The sequence below is a fragment of the Nicotiana tabacum genome, chromosome 7, assembly GCF_000715075.1.
Source record: "Nicotiana tabacum cultivar K326 chromosome 7, ASM71507v2, whole genome shotgun sequence".
NCBI lineage: Eukaryota > Viridiplantae > Streptophyta > Magnoliopsida > Solanales > Solanaceae > Nicotiana > Nicotiana tabacum.
The window spans coordinates 166,598,281-166,615,349 of record NC_134086.1 but is presented as its reverse complement, the minus strand read 5'-3'; the positions used below and the strand labels follow the sequence as shown (position 1 = coordinate 166,615,349).

The 17,069-nt window shown below is 34.7% G+C and overlaps 1 long non-coding RNA gene across 1 annotated transcript; it reads left to right on the top strand.

Annotated features, from left to right (window-relative positions):
- Positions 1-14,784: 14,784 nt before the first annotated feature.
- On the top strand, positions 14,785-16,746 carry LOC107803826 (uncharacterized). The gene is made up of 2 exons (XR_012693684.1): positions 14,785-14,923; positions 16,279-16,746. It is a non-coding gene; the product is annotated as an uncharacterized LOC107803826 (long non-coding RNA).
- The last annotated feature ends 323 nt before the right edge of the window (positions 16,747-17,069 follow it).

Genomic DNA, 17,069 nt, shown 5'->3' with positions numbered 1-17,069 from the left:
TCAAATGATATGCAAAATATGTGAAAGCAGTGATATCAATCCCTGAAGGATTCAAATAATTGGCAAAAAGCCCAAATATAACAATTAAATCCAAGTAAGGATGATTCTCAATTTAGTTCAAGTAGAAAACACGGTAAAAACATCTCTCGGGACAGACCAAGTCACAATCCCCAACGGTGCTCCACCCCATGTCCGTTATCCGGTGTAAGCACGTGATTTTTGCCCAATATGAGAATTAATCCTAAAAAAATTCAAAAATAAAATGATTTTTCTTTGGTGTGCAATTTTGTGATATTTTATGATATTTTTGAATAATTATTTGTATTTGTATGTGCATGTTTATTTGTTAAATTATTAAAAATACAAAAATATGTCGTATTTTGCATGTAGGATTTAATTCTACAATTGTTAGTAATTAAATGTGTCTTACAAAAATTAAAAATTACTAAAATAGGCATCGTTTGCATTTTTAGCATTTAATGTCCAAATATACAATTTTATGCTTAATTATTACTTAATTGTGCGTTAATTGTTATTGGGAGTTAATTTGCGCTTTTATAACTTAATTTAGTTCTTAATAATAATTTAAGTATTTTTATAATTTAGTTTTAGAGAAATAAAAGAAGAAAAGAGAGCGAAAATATAAAGAAAGTCGGAATTGGGCCTCTTCTTCAATTTCAAGCCACAGGCCCAAAAAATGGCCCAATCTTCCCAAACGACCCAGTCCAATTCGAACTGGGTCGACCCAGTCCATAACCCAACTCCCCCTCTTCATTTCATTTTTCATTTTTTACAAAACAAAAAACAAAACAACAAAAAAAAAAAAGAAAAAACCCTAAAAACAAGCTAAGTCATCCGCCCCCCCTCCTATCTTCTTCTTCTTCCTCAAGCTTCTCCAAGCTCCATCAATGGCTTCTTTCCTTCCCCTCACGCCACACACACTCACTCACAACACACGCGTACAGCTCCTTCACCATCATCTTCATCCTCACGTGAGGTAGATCCCAATAAAAGCCAACGAATAGCTCGTCGTCATTGCCGCTCCATCGCCATCGTTGCCATGGCAGCTCCATCGCGACCTGCTTCAGTTGCGTTGCTGCTGCCTTTATCGACCTCGTCCCAAGCTTCATCAACAACTTTATGACGAGCAGCTGCCCCCCCTCCCCCCCGACGTTGCTGCAGCTACTATTTCATCGTCCAAACGGACCCAGCTACTTCTTCTTCATGTTCGTCGTCGCTGTGTCGCCGCTGCTGCTGCCGCTGCATCGCCGCTGCTGCTGCTCCGTTTTTCTGCTGCTCACGTTTCAGCTTCTGCCCCATAGTCCATCGTCGCATCCAGCTGCTACGAGCAGCCATGGCTTCTCCAAATAATATTGATGCATCACGTGTCGCAGTTTGTTTCGGCTGCGTCCAGCTGCTGATTTTGGTTCATTTGTCCGTCGACCTGACCTACTGCTTCATGGAGTTTCTTCTTCCTCACTCGACGCACTGCTGCTGCTGCTCGTCGCAGCAGTTGCTTAGGCTTCACGTTGCTTCATCTTCTTCGAATCGTCAAAGTTCGAAGGTCTTTCGTTGAGTCGAAGCCCTGACACATTTGTTTACAATCGTTGCTCGTCGTTTCATTTCCGGTTAGTTGGGTTTTGAATCTCATTTATCGTCCATATTTTTGTTTGGTATTTTTCGGATCCAAAATCGATAAATGATTCAATTCTTGTTTGGTTTGTTCGTCGTTGAAATAATTTTCTAGTTTGTTCATATGTTAATTTTCAGATTTCAAATGGAAATTAATTAATTTGTTTTTCATATTTATTTCATGTTTGTTTTGTTGTTTAGGTAAATATTTGTTAGTTTGATGTTTGTTAGATTCAAATTGAAATTTAATTGATTATTTCTTCAATTTGTTTCATGTTGTTATATATTTTCCAGAAATTATTAATGTTGTTTGAGTCATTTAATCCGTCATGTTTGTTGTTTTAAAAAATAGATTCATTCATGTTCATACTTTGTTTGGTTGATCTTGAATCCGAAATTTGTATAGTTTGATTTCTTGTTTATCATTTATGATTATTTCTTGAATTTGTCTCATAATCTTGTTTAAGTTTAATATAGGAATTGTTGGTTGTAATGTTGTTAGAGTTAATTTTAAGTTCAATATGATTGAATTTAGAAATCTAAATATACTTGTTTGTTGTTGTTGTTGAATCCGAAAATAGGATTGATTGTTGCTAAAATATTGTTCAATCAAATTTTAGTTGTTCTTTGTTGTTCAATTTGTGTTCATGTGATTTGTTGTTGAAATGTTGAAGAAATCATGTTCATGTGATTTGTTGTTGAAATATTGAAGAAATCATGTTCATATGATTTGTTGTTTAAACATTGTTAGAAATTAATCATATTGTCTATATTTTGGTTAAGTTTGATTAATTGTTTGTTATAGCTGATGGGGTAGTTTGGTAATTTGTAGTACGTTCAGGGGTAAAATGGTAATTGCAATAAGGTCGGAGGGGTAGTCTGGTAATTGAACATTTTGTAATTCTTTATGTTAAGCATGAGGGACAAAATGAAATGGGGTAGGTTGTGATATAATTGTTTAATATAAAGGGGGGACAAGACAAAATTTAGTGGGGGGAATCTTGTATTTGTTTATGTTAGGCATGGGGGACAAAATATAATGGGGTGGTGTGATATGTTTATTTAATGTAATGGGGATGAGTGAGAAGATAATGGGTTTGATAGAGAAAAAGTATTGATTTTAATTGATTGAAAGATTTATGGGATGAGTTATATATAGGAAGTCTTGAAACAAGATTAAGGACAGACACACAGATAGAGAAATATAGAGAGGAATCTGAAAGAGAGATTAAGAAAAGAAGAAGAAAGAAAACAGAACTAAGAAAAATAAAAGAAGAAAGAATCTGGAACAGAAAAATAGAAGAGAAAGAAAGAAAATCTAAAACATTGCTTCTTGAATCTGTCCGGGTCTGTTGTTGATATTGCTTGGGTTAAATCTGAAATTTCCTAAAAATTCCTGCCACTATACGTCTGGGCTTCATGGGTCTTGTTGTTTGTTGTTGAAATCTGTTTGAAACATTGGTATATTCTGTTGGTTTAATTGCTGCTGCTACTGCTGAAATATTGTCTTTTTTACCCTCATTTCCAGGTATATATTTTAGACTCATGTTGTGGAAAGCTTCAACATTACCAGCTAAATGAAGTGTGGAATTATAATTATGTCTTTTACTCGTTTAAATCTATTAATTTAAATTTCAGTTTCGTTTCAGTTAGTTAACATGGTAGTATGCTTAACATGATCGCTACTAGTTAATCATTCCCTTTTGAAGTTCGTATAAACGTTGTAATAATGTCATCTATTTCAGAATTTCATTAAGTATAAGTTATGTTCGAATTGACAAGATAGGGAACGTGGCAGAAAGTTGGCCAATAGTTCGATCTTGTGATATTGTTAGCTAAGTAAAGAATAGTGTAGAAATATCAAAAAACTATGTTATTAGTCTATTTTGTCAAATATCCGATTTTGTTTAAGGTTAGATAATGTTAATTGTATTTCGTTCATATATGGCATAATAACAGGTTATGTGAATAGCCATGGTGGAAATGTGAATTAATATAATCTGTCCCGTTTATGATGTTGAAATATGATGAATGGTTCGGACGTACCACTACGTTGCATGTGATGCCATTTTATTGAGTCAATTTGTATAATAGTTCTCTTTCTCACCAACTTGATTTTATCCATCATTGTAAACAAATTAATCAAACAATCATAACTTTGGACTAAAAACAAGTATATGAAAAAGATATGGGATTTATGAGCACGAATTGCAATATTTTATGTCAAAGATATGTAGAAATAGAGTTCGCATTAAATATAACAATGAAAATTCATCAAAAACTATTAATTTGTTTATCAAATTAATTCTTTTCCCTGTTTTATATGCGATTCGATTTTGGATATACTAATGTTGCATCCACGATAAAAATGGTAGTTTTTAGTTACATATTGTTTGTTTCTTTTTCATATCATTAATTCTTTAAGATTTGAATAGTTTTAAGGTATATATATAATTCATATGCGTAAAAATAAGACTTGCGGTCAACACATAATAACTTTGAGAAGATTTGGAGACGTTTAAATCAATGTTTCTCTATGGCTTTCATATTAAAATAAGTGGACGCAATAAACAATTTGTAGAGAATTTTATCAAGAATATTTTTTGAAATTAGGGACACGTTCGCGTGGCCTAAATTACATTTTTTTAAAGGCAGTACGGATTATGCGTTCGCGCAACTTTGAGTCAAAATTTTAATAAAAAGAGATTCGTCGGAGGATCTTAAATTAATTTCACAAAAACCCGAGATGTGCAGTTCACTACTTAATTATACAAGAGCGACGAACGTTCTTAATTTTATTTTAAGCACAATTTCAAACATAAGTCTTTTTTTTATAAAACAAAATGTATAAAAAATAATATTATCAATCTTATTGTGTACACGTATGCGTGACACGATTCTTTACGTTTATAAAAAATATATAAGGCGAATATACATACGCGTGATTCGTTTCAAGAAAATCTTTAATTTATAAACAATCTAAACAGGAGCGGTAACAAAATCATGCAAATAAAAATGTATTTAACAAATCAAGATAATTAAGCCAAATATAATAACGGTTAAGCGACCGTGCTAGAACCACGAAATTCGGGAATGCCTAACACCTTCTCCCGAATTAACAGAATTCCTTACTCGAATTTTCTGGTTTGCAGAATGACAAATAGAGTCATATTCTCTTCGATTCGGGATTAAAACCGGTGACTTGGGACACCTTAAAATTCCCAGGTGGCGACTCTGAAATAAACAAACAAATCCCGTTTCGACTGTCCTTTAATTGGAGAAAACTCCCTACGCCCCTCGCGGGGGCGGAGAAAAAGGAGGTGTGACATCCGTCATGCAAGTCACCTCAATATATCGTTACGATGTGAAATTCCGGGGTTTCAAACCCTTAGGACATCATTTACATCAATTACTCACCTCAAACCGGCCAAAGCTCTAGCTCGCTATACCCTTGCCTCTCAAATTAGCCTCATCGTACGACGAATCTGCTCAAAATCACAACGAATATGTCGCATTATGCTAAAGGGACAATACCTAATCGAAAACACTCGAAAAATATCAAAATTAACGAATTTGGCAAAACCCGAGCCCCGGTCCCACGTCTCAAAACTCAGAAATTTTTATACCAAAATGTTCTTCGTCCTCTCACGAGTCCGTACATATAAAGAACACAAAAATTGGAGCTTGTTTGACCCTTCAAATCGACCCTAGAAAATCTCAAAAGCACAAGCCCTAAAATCCCACTTTTCTAATGATTTTCATGTTCTAATTCACATATAATCTTGTATTTAACTTGGAAATAAGTAGAAACAACTCACCTTTGATGCTTGATAAAATCCCCTTGAAATTCTCTCCAAAATCATCCAAGCCAAATGAAAGAAATTAAAGAAATAAGCCAAATCCGTGTTTAAAGAATCTGTCCGTGCTTCGTCGAGTTGTACCTTGCACTTGTGCTATACAAGTTGTACATCCTATTAAAATTTTCCCTTGTCGGACACCTTCTGTTTAAACACCCATAATGTCTTGTATAAATATCCAAATTACAAACGGTTTGAAGATTTAGAAACTAGACTTGAATATCTTTAATTTAATAGGTTGTACACCATATAAATTTTTATATATCCCGAGATATGAGCTTCTAAAGTCGGTTCCATGAAATCAGAAAATTCTAGAGAAACTGCTCCACCAGTCATCTTCAATCGATCATAACTTTCTCTACAGATGTCCAAATTACGATTTCCTTAGCTTTCTATAAACTAGACGCAAAGGGCTACAACTTTTGTTTTTGAATCATCTCAAAATTTTTTGTAGATCAAAAGATATAGGCCTTCAAAGTACGCTCCATGACTGCACATTTGTTGTCCAAAGACAGCTTAGCAGCAGAAATTGCAGCAGTTTTTTCTTTTCTTTTTTGGGTCCGAATTCCATTCCGTTAACATTCCGAAATCCACACGAGGCCCTCGGGACCTTAACAAATTATATCAACATGTCCCAAAATATCATTCAAACTTGTCCCAACCTTCGGAACACCCAAAATAACATCAAAACATCAAATCATCATCGGATTCAAGCCTATGAATCTCAAGAACTTCCAAATTCCATTTTTGATCAAAAACCCAACCAAACCACGTCCGAATGACCTCAAATTTTGCAAACAAGTCCAAAATGACATAACTAAGCTACAACAACTCTCGGAATTCCATTCCGACTCTCGGATCAAAATATCATCTATCGACCGGAAATCGCCAAAATACTAACTTTGCCAATTCAAGCCTAATTCTACACCGGACCTACAGAATTACTTCCGATCACACTCCTAAGTCACAAATCATCCCCCGAAGCTAACCGAATCATCGGAATTCAAATCTGAGCCCTCTAACACATAAGTCAACGTTCGGTTGACTTTTCCAACTTAAACCTCCTTAAAAGAGACTAAGTGTCTCATTTCCTATCAAAACCAATCTGATTACTCTAACACACCGAATACCGATAACAAAACATGAAGAAGCATAAAATGGGGGAAATGGGGGCGGTAACTCACGTGACGACGGGTCGGGTCGTCACACTCAGAAAATCATATGGATATTCTGAGCAGAATAAACTTGTAATTATAGCCAAATGATCACACCCAACTATGACTTATAAAAAGGACTAAGCGGTCGCTGCAAATTTAATCCGGTTTACAAGTCCGAAGTCGAATCCCACAGAAAACTAAGACTTAGCTACAATTGTTCACTATCACCAAGAATACAAGCTTGAACAATTTTTAACTTATAGATATTAAGATTCTTGTGTTTAACTAACTAACTAACAAATTAAAAGAATAAATAACACTAAAGATACTACAGGTTAGAGACAAGATTAATGAGGTCTAGAGTTATGATTTTCCCAATTGTCGGAATCCTTCCCGCTATGTCTTCTATAATTTCGCCTAAGTATTCTCTACTGATCATGAGCGCTCTACATGTTGTAATTCTCTCCCGAGTAATTATGACAATTTACTAGACATACTCTCCCGTGTTACGCTAGCTGGCTTTAATTACAACTCACTTAGATCGCACCCAAGGTTTCATTATCCCTAATCTCACCTTTAAACCCTTGGTTATTGATTCCTCACATACGTTGGGAGTAATGTTTTCAACAACTACCTAAATATGCACTCTATCCCAAGTAATACATACTAAATAGGCACAACTAATTGAGGATCCTATCAATTAACTACAACAAGAACATAGTTGAACAAATAGAGATTATAATACAGCTCAATTATATAAAAACATAACAAGAATTTATCCTACAAAAGATTCCATCAAAACCCTAGATAAAAAATTAGCTATTCATAATAGTATGTAAACTACAATACTAAAAGTCATAACCAACAATGAAAAATAGTAAGAGGAAGGAAAAACTCGTAGAATAATTCCCTGCCTTGCTCCTAATGTGTCTCTGCCTCCTTAGGTCGAATCTGTGTCTCAAATTTGTCCAACCTCCTCAAAATAACATTTTTACATATATTTATATCAAGTAGGGTCGGCCCAGACGAAAATACCTTCTCCTGCGCGAAATAGGACAACCACTATGTAAAATTTGCACTATCTCACCGCATGGGGCGACGCACCATGCGGTGCGGCAGTGGGAAAGTTCAGATTGCTGATTCTGACAGGCTGCAGGAAATTTCCACAGGTGCGGCGCACTGCGCGCTGCACCACGCGGGCGGTATTAAGAATTTGCAAAAACTCAAAACATGAAAGTTGTAGCCCTTTCAAATAGCTTTCCAACGATATATTTTGTAGCCCAAACGGAGTTCTAAGTAAAAGGTTATGTGCCTTTTACTAGACAATGCACTGTATGCCCGCTCGATTCTTCGTTTCGTTCTTAACTATCATCTGTTGATCCCGCAACACGATTCCGGCTTAATTCCTTGGACTTTTACTTAGATTTCAAAGCTCCAAATCACTTGAATTCATTACATTGTCACACCTCCTTTTGGCGCGCCCACCCCGAGGGTTAAACGCACAAGGGAGTTTTTCCAATTTAAGTGACAATATTCGAAATGGGATTTGTTTATTTATTTCAGAGTCGCCACTTGGGATAGGTTTGGCTTTTGGTGTCCCAAGTCACCGGTTTATCTTGAATCCCAATTCGAGGAAAATATTCGACTTTCCAAATGAAGTCTGCGAACCAGAAATTCTAAGTAAGGAATTCTGTTGACCCGAGGGAAGGTGTTAGGCACCCCCGGATCCCGTGGTTCTAGCACTGTCTCTTAAATTGTTGTAATGGCTAAAATATCTAATTTTAATACATTTTCAAAACTATAGTGCAATTTTAATTATTTACCGCTTTATTATTATTTTTTAAAGGAATTGCAACGTCGTGAAAACGCGTCTCGAACTACGTCGCAATCAATGCACCCGTGGTTGTTGACACATTTCGACTCCGTTAAGATTTGGATTTGGGTCACATAAATGTGCACCCGAGTTTAGGGAGATAACATTATTAAATACGCGCCTAAAGATACTAACGCATTATTATTTTGGTAAGGCCGCAAAATTCGCTAAACGGCATGTCCCGAAATCTAAGCATTTAAAATAACCATCTATTGAGGGCCCCCGCAATTTATGCATTTTATTTGGCGAGGCTCGTCTCATTTTATTAAAGGCCAATCCTAAAGTGACTACGATTTCTACTCTACCTCTTGTCTCTAATAATAAAAGCAATATCCTAATTGATAAATGAGTCGGATTGTACCATGTTAAACTATATATTGCAATCTTTAAATCAGGCCTCAAATCAGATTATTCCCTCATGGCCTATGTCATCAAAGCTTTAATCAAATTCAACTTTGTTATCAATCCCAAACAAGAAATACCCAACAACAAAATTATTCTAACAACATTACTCAAAAGTAATTCAATATCAATCTATGAGGACATTGCAAACACGAGCAATTAAACCCAAATAACAAGAAAAAAACAAAGTAAACATGATATATTCCATAAAAGTATAAACCAAATCTTCACAATTAATTAAAACAATAACATAAAGGATAAGAAAGAAACCGACCTTAAAAGAAGCTTTCTTTATATTTAGCCTTTATTCGAAGGTACAAGTAAGCAACAGAAATGAGAAACTGAATGGAAAATCAACGAAACAGCAACAACAGAAACAACGAGCAATATACTCGGAATCGCGGATCGGACTACGAACGGGATCAGAACCTCTTGGCCAAACACAAGCATCTCATTGCAACTCCGGTTTTGTTTCGATTTTTCTTCCTCTTGAAGTAAAATCTAATCAAAGTGAAAAATGGATATAGCTCTCCAGTATTACGGTGTGAGATTGTTCTCCATATTTATGAGTGTTTGTGTGGCAGAGAATTCTCAAGAATGAGAGGGTCTACGCCATTTTTAGTTCTTTCTGCCGCTGTATATTCTTTGTATGCAGAATGTATATCGTGTATATCCTATGTATATTTACTATATATCCAGTGTATACAGAGTGTATACCGCCCCTTTTTAGCTCTAGAGGCTAACTTTATATCCTCTTTTTTTCTGTTTGGTGATGTATTTGAGGGTATTTTATGGCTCTTTTTGGGGTGGCCGAAAATGGAGACATGACTGTCACTTTTTTTTGCTTTCATCCCTTTTGTGTGTTTTTTTTGTGTGTTTGTGGAGTGTGAGTTGTAAAGTGTAGAGAGTGTGTGTGTTCATGTGCTAGCATGTGTTGGCATGTGTTAGCATGTGTTGACATGTGTTGGCATGTGTTAGCATGTGTTTTCATGTGTGTCTCGACTGAAAATGTTTTGGGCTAGGTCCGAAAATTAGGCCTAAAAATGGATCTTTTGAATCCAAATGTTATTCTTTCTCCGCAACCGAGAATAAAAACACGATCCTACTTAATTAGTCCCCCGTAAACAAAATAACTATTAAACTGAGAGTGATAATTAAAACAAAACTATTTTTGGATATTTTTCAACATTAAAATGACTACAAAACATTAATGAAACTATTATTTTTTTTTTGTAATTTTCGTTTTTATATAGAGATAAAAATATAAAGTACTATTTTTGTATTTTTAAGAATTAAAAAGACTACAAAATATTAATGAAATTATTTTTGTAATTTTCGTTTTTATATAGAGATAAAAATATAAAGTACTATTTTTGTATTTTTAGAGTTTATGAGAAATACATGAACTAAAATTTATATATCCTTTTTTTTGTAATTTTTCATTTTTGTGACGAAAATAAATTAAAGAAGTCAAAAATAGTTGAAATAGCTATATTAGGCCTAAATTAAATATTTACGCTAAAAATGTGAAAATTCTCGGGGAGGGTCAAAACTCACACGTCTACAGCTGCCCCTCTTTGACTGGATATACGAAGAGTTTTCCGACAAAGAACGACTAGACATGTTTTGACCCGACCGTTATTCGGAGAGACTAAAACTAAAGAAAAGTAAGGGAATGTGACCGAGCCCTGGTATCTGAGCTGCCTACATATCCTTGGCTATAAAGGAATCAGACCACGTGTAGTTCGGAAGTGAGTGAGAATATGGAGTGTACCGAAGTGAAGAGCCGATCGAGGTGCCGTTCCGTCGAGGTTCTGGTCCGTGGTCCTGGTCTCGAGTCTTGAATGGTGCTTCATGCAGACTTTAGATTTGAACCTTGACGCTGGTTAGCTGCAGGTGCCAACTCATTCTAAGGAGGATTAAAAGTAGAATTACCAACATCAAAATTCTCATAATTCCATGATGTCATGTTTCTCAAATAAAATAAATTAAAAAAATCAAATACTAAAAAATAAAATAAAAGTTCAAACTTGAAACCTAGCAATATGTACACCTACAACTACACTGTTAGTTCTCCAGCAATGACGCCAAAATTTTATCACGCCCAACTATGCCTTATAAAAAGGACTAAGCGGTCGTTGCAAATATAATCCGGTTTACAAGTCCGGAGTCGAATCTCACAGAGAACTAAGGCTTAGCTACAGTTGTTCACTATCACCAAGAATACAAGCTTGAACAATTCCTAACTTATAGATATTAAGATTCCTGTGTTTAACTAACTAAATAACAAATTAAAATAATAAATTAACACTAAAGATACTACATGTTAGAGACAAGATTAAGGAGGTCTAGAGTTATGGTTTTTCCAATTGTCAGAATCCTTCCGCTATGTCTTCTATAATTTCTCCTAAGTATTCTCTACCGATCATGAGCGCTCTGCATGTTGTAATTCTCTCCTGAGTAATTACGACAATTTACTAGACATACTCTCCCGAGTTACGCTAGTTGGCTTTAATTACAACTCACTTAGATCGCACCCAAGGTTTCGTTATCCCTAATTCCACCTTTAAGCCCTTGGTTATTGATTCCTCACATACGTCAGGAGTGGTGTTATTCAACAACTACCTAAATATGCACTCTCTCCCGAGTAATACATACTAAATAGGCACAACTAATTGAGGATCATATCAATTAACTACAACAGTTGAACAAATAGAGATTGTACTACAGCTCAATTATATAAAAACATAACAAGAATTTATCCTACAAAAGATTCCATCAAAACCCTAGATAACAAATTAGCTATTCATAATAGTATGTAAAACTACACTACTAAAAGTCATAACCAACAATGAAAAACAGGAAGAGAAAGGAAAAACTCGTAGAAGAATTCCCCGCCTCGCTCCTATTGTGTCTCTACCTCCTTAGGCTGAATCTGTATCTCAAATCTGTCCAACCTCCTCAAAATAGCATTTTTACATGTATTTATACCAAGTAGGGTCGGGCCCAGACGGAAATACCTTTTCCCGCGCGAAGTTGGACAACCACTCTGTAAAATTTGCACTACCGCGCCGCATGGGGCGGCAGTGGGAAAGTTCAGATTGCTGATTCTGACAGGCTGCAGGAAATTTCCACAGGCGTAGCGCACTGCGTGCCGCGCCATGCGCGACAGTATTGGGAATTTGCGAAAACTCAAAACATGAAAGCCGTAGACCTTTCAAATAAATTTCCAAAGATATATTGTGGAGCCCAAATGGAGTTCTGAGTGAAAAGTTATGTGCATTTTACTAGACAATGCACCATATGCCCGCTCGATTCTTCGCTTCGTTCTTAACTATCATCTATTGATCCCCCAACACGATCACAGCTTAATTCCTTGGGCTTTTACTCAGATTTCAAAGCTCCAAATCACTTGAATTCATTCCATAATATCTACATAGCTCGGAATCACTCCTACAAGGCATAAAACACATAATTAGTGCAAAACACTAGCAATTAAAACTCAAACTCAATTAAAGTGCAGTAAATTAGAGTGTAATAAGCAACTAAAATACGTAATTATAGCCTATCATCACCAAAGTTGGGCTGAAATCTGAAGAGATGCAACTCTTCAGAATGGTTGTATATGCAAAACGGCCACATCATAAATGACTATTTACTCAACAATAAAGAGGAAAAATTGAAGAGGGTAGTTTAATTTTCAGTTACACAACTGAAAAACGGATTGGATTTAATATTAATATTTATTTTAATATTAATATTTTGTTATTAAAACGAATATTTAATGATATTTCTGTTAATATCTTACTATTAACAAATAAATTTTGTCCAAAAAATTAATCAATCAATCATTTGACCAAATCCGAAGCCGAAGCCGAGGAGCGACGACGATGACGGCGCGAGCTTACCTTCTTCTCAACTCTTTAAGAGCTAGAAGAAGAACAATTGCTTATATATACCCATAAAAAATCTCTTCTCTTCCAATATGGGATAATGTTCATTTGCCAAGGGGGAAAACTTAAAATTTCACCTAAAAATTTCATTTCCCTCCATTTTCCATTCACCCTATTTTAAGCCTCATTATTCTTAAAATCCCCAACAGGGAAGTGGTAAGTTTTTCGGCGGCTAGCATGATTAGCAGCTGCTAATTTAATTTGTGCTTTCTAATTCATGAAACGCTGAAATTAGGAAGCACACATTAGGGTTTCAATTTGAGCATGCATGTGTCATTCAATGAACATTTTGCTGTATGCTGGCTCGCCTACTGTAGTGATGTAAGTCAATTCTCTGCCGTTTAGTTTATCTTATTTCTGTCGACTAGTAGTGAAACAAATAAATAAGTCTTCCAATATTTGCATGAATGATTAGTATCCATGTATTGTGTCTTGGATTATATGTAACCACATTATAACATTCTATTTGTCCATCATTCAACATGACAAACCACTAACTCTAAATTTCTACTACATCTATTAGCTTAAGTAAAATAGCATGAGCGGGGTGGCACGATTCTGCAGTTTAGACTGATTATAACATGATACAGGACCTAGATGGTCTGGTTAATTAGAAACAAAAAGCTGATATAATAAAAGGGTCAATTGCACAGGAATATAATGTGGATACGTAGGCGAGGCTTGTACTTCTGTTACAACTAAACTATTTAGGGTCCGCATTTTATTTGTCGATTAATTCAAATTCGTACTAAATACTGAATAGGTTCATCAACAAGATAAAAATATCTATCATAGGTTCTTTAGTTTAAATTCGAATTCGAATCCTATAGTTAAAATTAATAAAAAAATCTCAACCATATCAGCACTTATTAATTTAATAGTGACGAACCATATTACTTGACAATAGTAATAAAGGGTCAATTCGTTGTTGATGGATTCTAAATTCTACTGCCAATCATATCATGAAAGAATAGTACATGTTCTTTATGTACTTTAAAGAACAACATTGTTGATAAGAGTATCGAAAATTTTCTCTTCTTTATCTCCGTCCTCTGATGGTGCCCCTGGGTATCCGCGTACCAAAAGTGAAAGGTCTATAATCTCCAATTCAAAACATATGGTACTGATTATTTGACACAATAATACCTTCCTCATTCTATCCATGTACGGAAAACATTTAGGTGTCGTATAAATATCTTTTTAAATACAAAGACTTAAAAGTCCACGAAAATAACACTCCAAAGCGTTTGTACGAAAAATATTTGAAGTTGAAATTAAAATAGGTATTTATTAGAAAGTTGAAAAATAGGTTCTTTAAACTTAAAGTTTTGTGAGTGAAAATTATTATTTTACTTTGAAATACTTCTCAAATCAGTTTTTCATACGTCATTGATCAATTAATAAGTTGTAATTAAAATAATTATTTAAATTGTAAAGCAAATATTGATGTGCAGCTAATACCTAAAATTGAAATCATGGATGTCCAAACGGTTAAAGAAAGTAAAAGAAGTAAAGAATTAAACTTGTACTTTATAGAAGTTTTATTTTGTGTCTCATACAATTTGTACTTTATACAACTTGTACATTAGTTGTATGAGGCTTCTTTTTGTTTCACAAATTTGTGGACCTCAATCTTATACTTCTGGGTCCACAGAAATCTGAGTCCACAAAACTGTAAGACAAAATTTGTTTCATACAACTAGTATCAATTAAATGACACAAAATAAAATTTTCCTATCGTAACAAACAAAAATGACGAGATAACAAATAAGCACATAGAAAAGTACCTTTGCTTTATTACTTTTTTTGCGGCTTTCAAGAGTTGCAAACTTCATTAGGAACCTTCACCCTAGAGTAGCACAGAATCATATTCTTTTCCTTTGACATAACACTTGAGATATAGCTTGTCAATTTCTGCTGTATATATAAGCCTTAATACCCTACAAACATTACATTGCTACACCTTTCTAGTTCGGTTTATCAACTGCAACAGATGCCTATAACTGCAGCTGGAATCACTACGTTTCCACAGAGATTACGACTAATTAGGTTAGAGTGTTATTTCTTGTTCTCTCAATTGGCTTGCTTAGTTTTTTTTTCCCTTGTGCATCTTATAACTATCTTAGTTATTGGTACTATTAGCTCTTTAATCTTAAATCATTCACATGCTAGCAGGATAATAATTTTCCTTCACTACACAATAATAGATACACAAGTACCTCAATTCTTGCAATTAATTAGCATGACATTCTGTGCTACACGCCATCCTTAACCTAGATATACAAAGACGTATATATAGATTGTATGTTGATTAACTTAAGTGTGACAAATTGAAAAGGAAAAAGAAAACAAGAAATTGAAGGACAAGAAAACAATTGGATTTCTCACGTTGTTTCCAACTTACGATTCTTTTTAAACAAATTAAAAGTCACTACACTAATTTTGTCACTTTATTCGGAATATAAATCTGTGTGGTATATACACACGACCCTCCCCAGATTTCATGAGATTTCACTGGGTATGTTGTTGTTGTTATTCGGAACATATATTTGGTGGAAAAAACTCATTAAATTTGACCAGAAAGCCAAGTAGGCATGCCAAATAAGTTAGAACGTCAACATGGCTTTTTTCGTCAACAAGCATAGCTAAATATTTACCCACTTAACCATCCCTAAAATCTACCCGAGCAAATTTGAAGCGTTTTTTACCTGTTAAGTATAAGAGATAAAAACTTAGAAGATATATATGTTTAACCAAAAAATGAGGATTTTGGTCAAAGGTTTTTTTTAGAAGAACTCGGGTTATTGATAATTAAATAGAAATAGGAATAAATGGTGCAAATAATAGCAGAATAGAAAGCAAAGTAAATCAGTATATTCCAATAGTATTTCTTGTCCTTACAAATGTTCATTCCTCACTTTTTATAGTTGTTTCTAAGTAATACGCTTCTCTCCTTCCATAATGGAGTCATTATGAATAATTAATGACATTTAATGTAATGTCATAATTGGCAATCGTAACTGTTTCAATACAGATTCTATAACGTTTTCCGTAATTAATACTCATTAACTACCAATAATACGTATCTATACTCTTTTGCTATTTAGATTCATTCTTCTGATGCCTCTTCAAATTACTAAGAGGTTCGAGCACCTATTCCTTTTTGGTTTTCTTGGATCTTTGCCCGTGCATGTTAAAGTTCGTGTTTCTTCAACCATTCTTTGCCAACTGTCATTCCTCTACTGACCCACGTGTCATGACATGTTAGCACATAATTAATTCGATATATTAACTTGATTTTTCCCAATACAGATAGTCCCCCCACTTGCCATTCATATATGGATGAAATCATGTCTTGCATAAATATATACTTGTGACTAAAAAAGTTAGAATGGTTGATGCAGGACAAAGCAAATGCACCAAATTAAACGTAGGATGAGCAGTACGTTTTCAGGGAGGGAGGAAATATGGAGGAACGAGGAGGAAGACGAAGATGAGGAGATAAAGAAAGGGTCGACGTGGTGGATGCCACATCCTCGAACAGGAATATATTTTCCAGTAGGCCAAGAACGAGTAATGGATGACATACCAAATGGTGCAGCCTCTCTTCCTCAGACTTATTGGCTTAGGAGTGAAGATGGTGTTGACAAACCTGACCCTGATTTTCCCATTGCCCATCATTTTACTAATTATACGTATCGCTATTGATTTAAGGCCAAATAATACTAGCTAGCTAGTTACATAGAGAGGAAATCTCTTTAGATTTCGTATCATCCAAAATTAATCAGTGCTCTTACTACTAAATACTACGTGACAAAATAATGTATTATTACATGGTTTGATAAGTAATCCACTATATGTATGTTTGGAAAGAGTAAATTTCAGATGCATATGGTAATATATAGATATACTTGTTTACCCCTAAAATCGGGTAATAATTAAATTTATACGTGGTTTTAAGGATACATGATATAACTTGGTACAAATTAAGCGAATAGATTAATATTAAAATTGACGATAAAAGAATAAATGCAAACCACACGAATCGAATAGTCTTGGCCCTCGAGTTCAATCACCCTTGAACCAAAGATGTCTCAATTGACGTATGAACAGAGTAGCAATATAATAAAAGCTAGAAAATGACAGTATATTGCTTTATATTATGTAAATATGATGATTTTACAAATGATCAGAC